This window comes from Hyperolius riggenbachi, chromosome 1 (genome assembly GCF_040937935.1).
Source record: "Hyperolius riggenbachi isolate aHypRig1 chromosome 1, aHypRig1.pri, whole genome shotgun sequence".
In the NCBI taxonomy this organism is placed as follows: Eukaryota; Metazoa; Chordata; class Amphibia; order Anura; family Hyperoliidae; genus Hyperolius; species Hyperolius riggenbachi.
This window is the reverse complement of record NC_090646.1, coordinates 453,559,661-453,571,500: the sequence shown is the minus strand read 5'-3', so window position 1 is coordinate 453,571,500 and position 11,840 is coordinate 453,559,661.

Genomic DNA, 11,840 nt, shown 5'->3' with positions numbered 1-11,840 from the left:
GTCACACAGGTGCATTGAAAAAGTATGCACTGACTGGTATATAAAACAGTGTGCTGTCACACAGATGCAGTGAAAAGTATGCAGTGACTGGTGGTATAAAACAATGTGCAGTCACACAGGTGCAGTGAAAAGGTATGCACTGACTGGTATATAAAACAGTGTTCAGTCACACAGGTGCAGTGAAAAGGTATGCACTGAATGTGCGGGGCCTGGCACAGTATAGCAATTAGCAAGGGCCAGCTGCAACAGACAGGGCTGTATATGCAGTGTCAGTGGGCCACACAAAAAAAAAACACATCACAAGTACTTTAGCTCTCTTTTGCGGTACTTTTCAGCAACAAATCTCAGGAGCAAGCTAACAGACCTCCTAACTAACGCTTTCCCATCTCTCCAATGTCTCACCCTTCTCTCACTATAGCAGCAGCAGACAGAGAAAATGGCCGACGCTGCTGCCTTTTATAAGGGGGGGGGGGGGGGGGGTTCAGGAGGGACTGCAGCCTGATTGGCTGCCATGTGACTGCTGACTGTGATGTAGAGGGTCAAAGTTTAGCCCAATGATGTAGTATGGAGAGCGGGTGGAACGCGCTATATGTTCGGGTTTTGACGCAAACGCGCGTGAACAAGTTCGCATGCGAACCGTTTGGGCCATCTCCACTAAGAATCCCCAGGGCTCCCACTTCCTTGACACCAGAGGTGGGGAAGAGTCCCTTGTCTATGTTATGGACAAGAGGAAAAGAGGCACCCAATGTATGATAAAACCAGTTAAAAGTACACATTTTGCCTTTTGCTTTCCTTTTCTTGTTTTGACTTACTGCACCATTGGGGCTTCTGTTGTCTCTGTGTTTGATTTTCCCAACAGGGGGTTGTCTGGCCATCCCTACACCTGTATATCATGAACAAGGGCTCTTTGCCACCCCTCTCTTTCACGCTTTTAGAGAATACCCACATCATGGACCATGAGGGCTAATATAGCTCAGGGTTTGGAGCCTCATGCGATCTAATAGAGAGAGAGAGAGAGAAAGAGAGAGTTGTGGAGGTAATCTAAGCAATTTTAAGGCCACTTCCGGTTTTCTATTCGGATATCAAAATTAATTCAGATTTCCCTGATAATGGGTTAGGAAATCCGAATATATTTGGATTATAAAAAGTTCGGATTCGGATATCCGCTTTGCATCTGGATATCTGGGTATCCGGATCTGAATTCAATTCAGATTTTGAAAAGGGGTATCCGAGCAGCACTGTTTTTGGGCTTAGATCATACAATTCCTACATGATAAGATGGGCTGTCCCATGAATTCAGACCCTATATTATGTCTCCTCTGAATTAATCAAGATGAAGCGCTTGATAACGCGGTGGTTATGAGGTGGTATGTAGATGACTAGTGCCCAAGTCTCTCTCTTTTGATAGTAGAGTTAAACGAGTCAGCACTGCATTACCCTATAAAACAACTTGTATATTTACAGGAGCACAGACGAAATTCCATCTAGTATGGGACAGGTGGAAAAATCAATAGTTCCCACTGATGCTATCTGGTTACATTCATCAAATTGATCCCATTGATTATGCATACAAAGTTTTATGATGATCAAGTCCTATTAAACCAGTTGTTTGTAACTCTTTACTAACCCCAACTAATGTACTCTGTCTCTGTCCTTCTATATGTGTGCCATTAATGTTGAGGTCTAATGTATACCATTTTCTCAGAACTTGATTTGCAGTGATAATTTCTGCACACATGCTTTGTATATTTGTATGCCTTGTAATCTTATTATACCAATCAATAAAGCTTTTTGTTTAAAAAGGTGCTTAAGAGGGAGGATACCACTCCATTCATTTTCTTAAAATGTATAAAATGTTTACACAAAACTTGGTAGATGTCAATTGTCAAGAAAATGTTAGAAATTATTTTTGGTTTTTAACAGCTGTTAGTAAACCCATTGGAGAGAAGAGCCCTAAGAATACGTTCAGACAAGAAGTGGGTAAATATTGTATCAGCAGGGACAGAGAGTACTAAACTAGATGTTTTGTGTGTGTGTGTGTGTGTGTGTGTGTGGAAAGATGGCTAGTGAGTTGATCAAGATTCTTGGAGCTTTTGGGATTCAAGGAGCATTTGATAATTTTGACTATTAATGTGTAAATTTCGTATATTTTTGGTGTTTTATTTTATTTTTTGTAAAGGATTGAGCGAATTTCATATTGTAGAATTTCACATGTCCCCTAAAAAGGGATTGAACTGACCATGCAAAACTTGCGTAAGTTACTTTACTGGCAGGAAATAAGGGGTAAATATTCCTGAAATTGACTTTGAAGTAAAAACCCAGTAGTGTTTTCATTCTGTATGAAGCAAAACTAAGGCTCTGTTCAAATGGATGTCCCACGGTGCCTCGCCTAAATGCTTTCTGCACACTGGTAGAAAAGCATTTAGCAGCTTTGAATGACTTTCGGTGTCATCTCCCCCCCCCCCCCCCCCCTTCCCAGGGACACAGAGTGGCAATCCTGGAAGCTACATGTTGCTTCCAGGATTGCCTAAGCTAAAACAGTACACAACGATACCAGTACTGTACATTGATTTGAATAGAAAGCACGTAAAGGATACATAACAGAAAAAAATGCTGATCTATTACCCGGGGCTTCCTCCAGCCCCTTGAAGCCTCTGTGTCCCTCATTGCAGCTCCACTGGCAGCCACTCTTCTGCAGCGCTCTCGGGCATGCATGTGCTATTCGGGGCCACACTCACGTTGATGGGAGCACTCTGCATAGGCACTGTATTACCCTGGCTGGGTTGGCAGCCTCTATGGAGGGGACCCCACAAGAGTGGCTTCCAGCAGAGCTGCAACAAGGGACACAAAGACTTCAAAGTGCTGGAGTATTCCCTAGGTAAGTAAATAAACAGTTTTATTTTTCTCTCATGTATCCTTTAAGTGACGAGCAAAGCAGTCGTCATTTAACTTCACTGGACGTCTCTGTAAATCAGCCCTTAAATGGAAAAAAAAAAACACTGTATAGCTGCCCTCTAATAAGTATTATTATTTTGCTTTTGCACATTCAAGTTTTTTAATATATGAGCTCTAGCTATCAAAGCATATACATATGTCTGCTATATAGTTTCTAGAAAAGTGCCTATAGCATAACGGAACAGATTCTGTCAACAGGACAGAAGTTTTAGCTGGTCTCTATCCTACAACAATGCCACATGGCTTTGATCTTTGGAACAATCATTAACTAATATTGAGATAAGGTACTGTCAGATGTTTGGCAGTACTTAACCTTCTTAGCAGTAACCCTGAGTCAGGCTCAGGGTTGGAAATCTGCATCTCAGAGTGGTAACTAGAGATGGCCCGAGCGGTTTGCCGGCGAACGGTTGCCGGCAAACTTTTGGTGGTTCACGATCGTGGAGAACCACAAACATTTCCGGAAGTTCAGTTCGCCCCCATAATGCACCATTAGGGTCAACTTTGACCCTCTACATCACAGTCAGCTGGCACATTGTAGCCAATCAGGCTACACTCCCTCCTGGAGCCACTCCCCCCTTATAAAAGGCAGGCACCGCCGGCCATTACACTCACTCGTGTGCCTGCAGTAAATAGAGAAGATACAGCTGCTGCAGACTCTCTCATAGGGAAAGATTAGTTATGCTCTTGTAGGCTTCTTAGCTTGCTCCTTGCTGATTCTTATTGCTAAAATAGCACTTTACAACAGCTCTTTTGAGAGCTAATCTTGTTCTTGTGATCTATTTTTTTTTCTGTGTGTCCCACTGACACTTGTGTTGCATAGACAGCCTTGATAATTCATACTGTGTTTGTGCCACAGGCAGGCCCAGCACATTCAGTGACTACCTGACTGTGTGTGTTTCAGGTGCACATTGTAATACCCATTACTGCATATAGCTACCTACCTGTTGTTCACAGTGCACCCACTTACCTACGTGAGCGCATGCAGTGTCATTGTGCCTGTCCGCTACCTGTCTGTGTGTGACAGGTGCACATTGTAATACCCATTACTGCATATACCTACCTACCTGTTTTTCACAGTGCACCCACCTACCTACGTGAGCTGAGTGCACGCAGTGTCACTGTGCCTGTCTGCTACCTGTCTGTGTATGACAGGTGCACATTGTAATACCCATTACTGCATATACCTACCTACCTGTTGTTCACAGTGCACCCACCTACCTACGTGAGTTGAACGCATGCAGTGTCACTGTGCCTGTCCGCTACCTGTCTGTGTGTGACAGGTGCACATTGTAATACCCATCACTGCATATACCTACCTGTTGTGTTCAGTGCACCCACCTACCTACGTGAGTGCACACAGTGTGATATACCACTCCGTGCATACCTGTTAACTGCACCTGTGTGACTGCACATTGTATTAATCAAGTCAGTGCATACCTTTCACTTCATCCCCCCCAATATGGACAAAACAAAAGGAAGAGGCAGACCACCTGGCAGGTCTGTTCGAGGTCGCACTGTCGTGGTGTCGTGTGGCCCTCGACCAAAGTACAGTGTTCAGAAGAAGGCATCATCCCCCAATATTGTCAGGATGTAGTTGACTCTTCAACACAGAACACCTCATCTTTCTCAGCTTCCGCACGGAAGTATGACATATCTTCCTCCTGCTCTGATTCTGGCACCCCACTTAACACTCAGTCAGCCGCCACCACCAAACTGCCATCACTACAGGGCTCAGCGGTGTGGTATTTTTTGTGTGTGCCTGCCTCAGATGAGAGCAATGCCATCTGTACTCTCTGCCACTGAAAATTGAGCCATGGAAAGACCAAGACCCGCGTAGGGACAACTACATTACGAAGACACATGATTACAAAGCACAAACTGCAATGGGTTGACCACCTGAGGAAAAGCAGCACACAAAATCAAAGCCACACACTGCAGTGGAAGATACCAGGCCACATTTTTTCCTCAAAAAAGGCGATACCTAAACTGTACTGTGATGTTGAAAGGCAAGTGGTGACATCTTTGGCACACAGCGTTGGGTCAAGATTCCATCTGACCATGGATGCCTGATCCGCAAAGCATGCTCAGGCTTGCCTGAAGACTAAGTCAGTCCCCACACATAGCATCTCTGCCTGCACGCCGTGTGACTGCCTGCCCCAAGACTAAGTCGCTCCCCACACAGCATATCTGCCCACAGGCTGCTTGACTGCCTTCTCTGCCACCACCAACAGGGTCCAGGACTCCAGGCGGATAGCAGCGGCCACCACTATAATAATTTTTCTGGTGCGTGTACATGCCTGCCTAATTTTTCTGGCTGCACTGCGGCAGCAAGAACAAAACAAAAGGCATGTACATGTGTCAATTCCCCTTTGTGATAATTACCTTGCCGCAGACACAATGTATCACAATGAAGAGAAGACCGCCGGCTATATGAGTGTCTGGGGGGGGTGGCACACCAAAAGATAATAAGGTCGTTGCTTCATTGTGGACAGACCAAATTTGATCAGCTGGACAGTTACTGTTCTGTCAGTCAGCTACCTCAGCCCAGGCGACAATATGGGCTGGAGAGCCGCCATCACCTGCACTCTCGTCATCGTGCGCACCAGTCCAGCACGGCCGTAACTACACAAACAGCTGTTTGCAGTCACTGCATACCTTTCACTGCATCTTTGACTGCACATTATATTATTAGTCATGCAATATCACAGCGCCAGGAATTATATACTGCACATTGTATTATACCTGGCAGTCAGTGCATACCTACAGACTTGCCCTCCATAACAGATTCTCATTAAAGGTAATAAAGTTGATCAGTGTCATATACAGCAGGGCCTCAAAAGTCCTCCTGTATTGTTATTTTTGGTCACTACCTCAGGACGTGCATGCCATGCCTGCTGCCTTCCTTGGACGTGCGGTAACCGTTCCTGCTCCTTTGCACACAGCGTGCCTGCTGCTTTCCTTGGATGTGTGGTGGTGGTAGCCGCTTCTTAGGCTCCCACTCCGGACCGGAATCAAACCAGGATTCCCCGGCCATCACTAGTGGTCACTTGCAATGGCAGACTTGCCCTCCATAAAAGATTCTCGTTGCAGGTACTGAACAGCAAGCAGAACAAGTATTGAAAAAAAAATTAACAATGGTAGAGAAAGAACCATTGAAAGTTGATAAGGCAGTCTGACATTACCTGACATCACTGAGTGAGGAAGAGCAATGTCGCCATGGTGCGCACCAGTCCAGCACGGCCGTCACTACGCAAACAGCTGTTTGTGGTTCGTTACACAGTGAGTTTGGTGTGTCAGTGTGAAGCAGTACTCTAATTACACTCCCTGATTGATGAATACACATGCAAGATGTTTTAAAGCACTTTAGGCCTGCAATTTAGCATTCAATGTGATTTCTGCCCTTAAAACGCTGCTTTGCGTCAAATCCAGATTTTTCCCCGGGACTTTAGTCATCTATCCCACTCTGCCATGCCTTCCTCCAGGTGTTAGACCCCTTGAAACATCTTTTCCATCACTTTTGTGGCCAGCATAAATTTTTCTAGTTTTCAAAGTTTGCCTCCCCATTGAAGTCTATTGCGGTTCGCAAAAGTTTGTGCGATCCAAACTTTCGCGGGAGGTTCATAAACCTAAAATCGGAGGTTCAGGCCATCTCTTTGGTAACTCCAAGCCTAACTTGTGGTAGCCACTGCGAGGTTATTGCAGAGCATAGCATGCTGCGGGCGTTTCAACTCACCTCCCCTGGGATCCAGGCAACCAGGCAGCCATTCTTCTTCCTGTCCTCAGAGGCTTTGGATCCCTTTGGTGAGACTGCCATCTGTCTTCATGATGTCACACAGCAATCTCACTATACGGTTACAGTGCCACCCGGAGGACGGAGAAAAAACTGCTGTGTGGATCCCAGGCAGGTGAGAAAGTGCAGGGGCTGCTGCAGGCTCCTGGGGGTATGATTTTTTTTCTTGCTTTTAGGGTCTAAAGCTAATGAAAAAAATACTTTTAGACCCTAAATGCAGGAAAGACTCATACCGCCATGGAGGTTAAGCCAAAAAGATGCGGAAATATTATGTAAAAGGTTACAGTTTTATCACTTGTTAGCTTGTATATGTGTAGCTCTGTTCTTAGTCTCTTAGAATGTAAAATTAAATTTAATTAAGCTTTACTGAGTTTTAGATACCCAAGAAGAAGCAAAGTTTTTCCTTCATCTATCCATACACAGAAAGCATTTGAATTCTGCAGAAATTACAGGACACTAAAGTTAGTTCTATAAAATAGGAATCTCATACCTATTGTTCTCCTTGTGTTGGATATTCTGGTTTGAAACTATGTGATTCCTAAGCGTAATCTATTAAACAGTTTAGCATGTGGTTCTAAAGGTGTTATTTGAGCTAAAAGTATAGCATTTCAATAAAAATATAGAAATATTTGGAAGGAAAGGGGCTTCCTTTCCCAACCAAATAGCTTAGAGTACTTAAAAAACACTTAGATTTAACAATCTAACAATCATTTGGGAAAATGTAAAGCCTAAAGCCCACAAAGACTGGCAGTTTCTTTGTTTTGTATGCCTTTTAGAGTGTAAGAGAAGGAAAATTGTGTTACCATTAATATGTGATTAGAAAACTGGTAAATGTATTACCAGACTGGTGAACAAAACCTCCAAAAACAGTTCTGGAAATGAACAAAATACCATCTGTTTATTGTATATTAACAATATAAAGGGCCTTATGGTTATCTGTCTCAAATTTCACTTCAAAACTGCATATACAAGTGAAACACAATTCTACTTCCTATAACCAGATTTTCTCTGCTGTATTTATTCATTTATGTATGTGTGTATGTATTTATTTATCTTACATAGTTTTTCGTAAAAAGACTCTCACAACTTTAAAAGTATGATAACCATTTCCTAGGTATGTCCATTGTTTAGTGTCAAGATATAATATGAATGTTATGTACTATTTTAATGAGTAAGTCTGCATTTCTAAAGCAAATTTGGCAATTGAAAATAAGTGTGTGCAGATGTGCATATTAATGGAAGGATCTAAAAGTATGTAGTGATCACATAATGGGCTCACCACCTTCTTTTGATTAACACAAGATCTTCAATCTGCGGAACATTTGTCTGAACCCGATGCCAAGTTAAAACTGCAAAGTCTTGCATTTACGTTATTTATGTTTTATTCAAAATTACCTTAAATGTGGGTTGGAGCATTTGTCCTTTTTGGCCTGTAACTCTTGTATATCCTCTTGACCTGGAAAGAACTCATTATTCCACTATTACCATGTACTGTAGCTATCATATTATGATCAGCTGTTGGGTCCTATGCAGTGTTTTTAACTTTGTTTTTCCTGACTCTCGAGATTTGATATATTTGTCATTTAAAGCATTGTTTAACTTTTAAATTAATTTGAGTGTCTTATATCAAAACATTTAGAAATAACATGAGTTAATTTGGGCACAACTATTCCTTCATTGGGCATGATTCACAAATCTTTTTTGCCTGTTTTCACCTGTTTCAATATAATTAACGTACAAAATGAAATATTGAAATAAAGATAATCACAAACAACTTTTTTTGAGTGATTTTTTTTGCTTGTAAATGTGCTGAAAGGTTATTTGTATCAATTAAGTGATAAATAAGTCATGTATGAGAAGTTTTGTGAATAGAGCCCAGTGTATTTTAACTGCTATAACTTTTTTTGTGGCATGGCCATGGTAATTTGGTTCCAGCAGTAAGTTGCAGAAAAAAATTGTATTTAAGCATTGGTAATGGGAAGGATGGGGTTAGACATTGGTTAGATGTAAATATTGGCTATTTTTGCTATTATGGGTGACAGTTAGGGTTAGTAGGCATCGGTTAGGGTTGGTCAAAAATATAATCTATTTTTGCTATTAAAGCGGATCCGAGATGAAAAACTAACTACTGTATAACAAGTAACTTGTCTATCTTATCTAAAGTTTAGCAAATCTAGCTGCAAACAGTTTCAACAGTTTATGATTATTTATTCCTGTGATACAATGAGAGTGGCCATGTTCTGTTTGTCACATTACACACAGGCAAGCTGATCTGTATCTCCAGCCCTCAGCCTGTGAAAAATGCACTCCCCTCTCCTCCCTCCTCCCCTCTGCTTCTGAAATCTCTGGCTAGTAACCTCCTCTTCCTCCTGCCCAGACTAAGCTCCAATAAGCCCTTGCTACTAAGGCTCAGAGTGACAAGGAACCTGTGGGTGAGGCTTATTTAGTTTATAGGGAATTAGAGTATTAAAAAAAGTATTTGGCTTGAGGAATGCCCTATAAACAATTATGCAATGAGTAACAGTTTATCTCGGATCCACTTTAAGGGGGGTGGTTATGGTTAGGCATTGGTTAGGGTTAGGTATTCAAATTGGAGTCCCATTTCCTAAACCTTAGTAATATATTACATTAATAGTTAACAAAAACATTGAATGAACTTGTGGTGCAGGTTCCCTCCACTATTTATTTCGCAAAGGTCATGCTAGTCATCTGCATGCTGTTTGCTCATTGTCAACTTGCAGTCTAATGCAATTATGCTACTAAGTTATTGGTTAACTATACCAATAAAGGTTATTGCTATTAGCACCAAGGAGGACAACAAATATTTTAAGAAGCAGCCATTGTTCAGCATTATTGGTGATCTCTGCATGTTTAGCTCTGACTAACCCTTTTTTAACTATACTTCTTTAAATACCACACCCTGTAATACATTTAGGGTAGGAACACACTAGGCAGAATCGCATATGCATTTTCCATATGCGTTTTACATAGCACATTGTGGAAATCGCATACTGTATGTGATTCTGCCTAGTGTGTTCCTACCCTTAAATTATATGAGTACATGCATTAAACACAGTGCTGATGGTTATTAGTGGTACTGAGTATGGATTTCACATAGTAGTTATTTTGCAGAAAAACTCAGAATTCCAATGTAAAATCACAATGCAAAATGTCAGAATACTGCAAAACGAATTTTGTTCATAATTGTAATACATAACTTTGCAATAAAAATAAAGCTTTCTCGTGCCCATATACTTTAATGTATTTCTGTGAGAATGCAAAAATGTGTTTTGTGTCATATGCAAAAATGTGTTTTCTTATGCTCCATAGATTTTGATGCATTTATGTGTTTTTTTCATACATGGAAAAAAAATGTCTATGTCCCATAGATATACATTTTGTGAAAACGTGTTTTCTCATAAGCAGAAAATTATGCAAAACCAAGATTACCCACTAAATCATGATTATGCTCAGAATCATAATTGCAAAAATTATGTGAAATTTCATAAAACCAAAATTACTGATTACGAATGACATTAGCCACTTTATTGCTCTAAGTACATCTCACATTTTATGCTACCCCACACATTTAGAAGAACTGCTTGCTCTGTCCATTAGATAGCCTTAAGTACTGTGGTTAAGTGTGAGTGTGAATATTTGCCAAAGTTATTTTTGCATCAAAAATGCTATTATCAATTTCAAAAATATTTTCATGACAATGCATTGTATTTTCTAACATGGTCAATGAAAGCAAACACAGAAAGTAGCTGTGGAAATGTGAATTTAATTTCATTTTTGTGCTTTTTGTTTGCTTGATTGGCTTGTAGTCCACCAACTTCGCTGCCTGTCTCTGACTCTGTCATGCTGGCTGGCTGCAGATGAACAGTTCATGCTCTACTTCCACTTTCACTTTGGCAGTCAGCATCACCAATGTTCCGCTATGCATATGCACCTTGATGTGTGAACATGAGTTAATAGCTAATTATGCTTTCTCAAGTGAAATACCGTGAAAAAAATACTACTACTAATAATAATGTGCTCTGCTCTTGTTGGTTATCTTATTTTTGTGAAAAACATTCAACACTGAGGGCCCATTTCCTCTTCTGTGATTTCCTGTATGTGAATTTAGGTGGGGATTTGCAGCCTGTTGAAGGCAATCGACTGCTTCCAAATCAGTGTTTGGGGAAAAAATGGGTGGTTGCTTTTACAAAAGTTTTTAACAGCTAAATGTAAAAAACAAAAAATTTCTCCCACCTCAAATGAGTATTTGATTTACAAAATGCATTTTTCATATATTATACCAAATCTTTATATATAATTATATATTATATAAAATATGTTTTATTAATAAACAGTCTTTATTCGCCATGCAGGTTGGGTGGCTGAAAAATTGTTGAGTCAACAAACATGGCAATCCACCACTTTACAATGAGCAGCAGTTGGCCTGCAATTTAGATCTGTTGCTTTACTACTTCACACATCCTGGGACGTAAGCATGGACATATTTAAATTACACTTTGAGGTTTTGAATTTGCTTTTGAAGGATTCCATCCCATCTAAATGATGAACCAAATGTAAAGCGTCTGCAGGAAATGTAAAAATTTCAATGCCTAGTTGACTGTCCACGTGTGATATTGAAATTATAGTTTTGGACAGTAGATAAGCGCTTTAGAGGTTCTTCAAGCACAGAAAAGTAATCTATCCACCTCCCAATCTGTTTTCAGGAGTTTCTGCACATTGGAGTTAAATCACCACCTGTTCAGTGTGCAATGTCATCTCATCCTGGGATCATTGCTACATTGGCTTAAGGATCACAATTTGCAATTGTTTGGTACAGTAGATCCGACACACATTGGAAGTCTAACCAGGATATTTTATTTTGCTGTTGTCTTGGTAATGGATGTAGCCTCTGCCAAATCTAAGCTACTGTCTGTGTCTAAATAAGAAGTTTTTCCTAATAACAAATATTTATTGGGGATGTATCCCTGCATAAGAGCAATTAAAACCATGGCAACAAGCAAAACACAGTGCAGATAGGCATGAATCACACAATAAGTAACAATAATCTTTATATAATAAACACAAACTTGGGCTA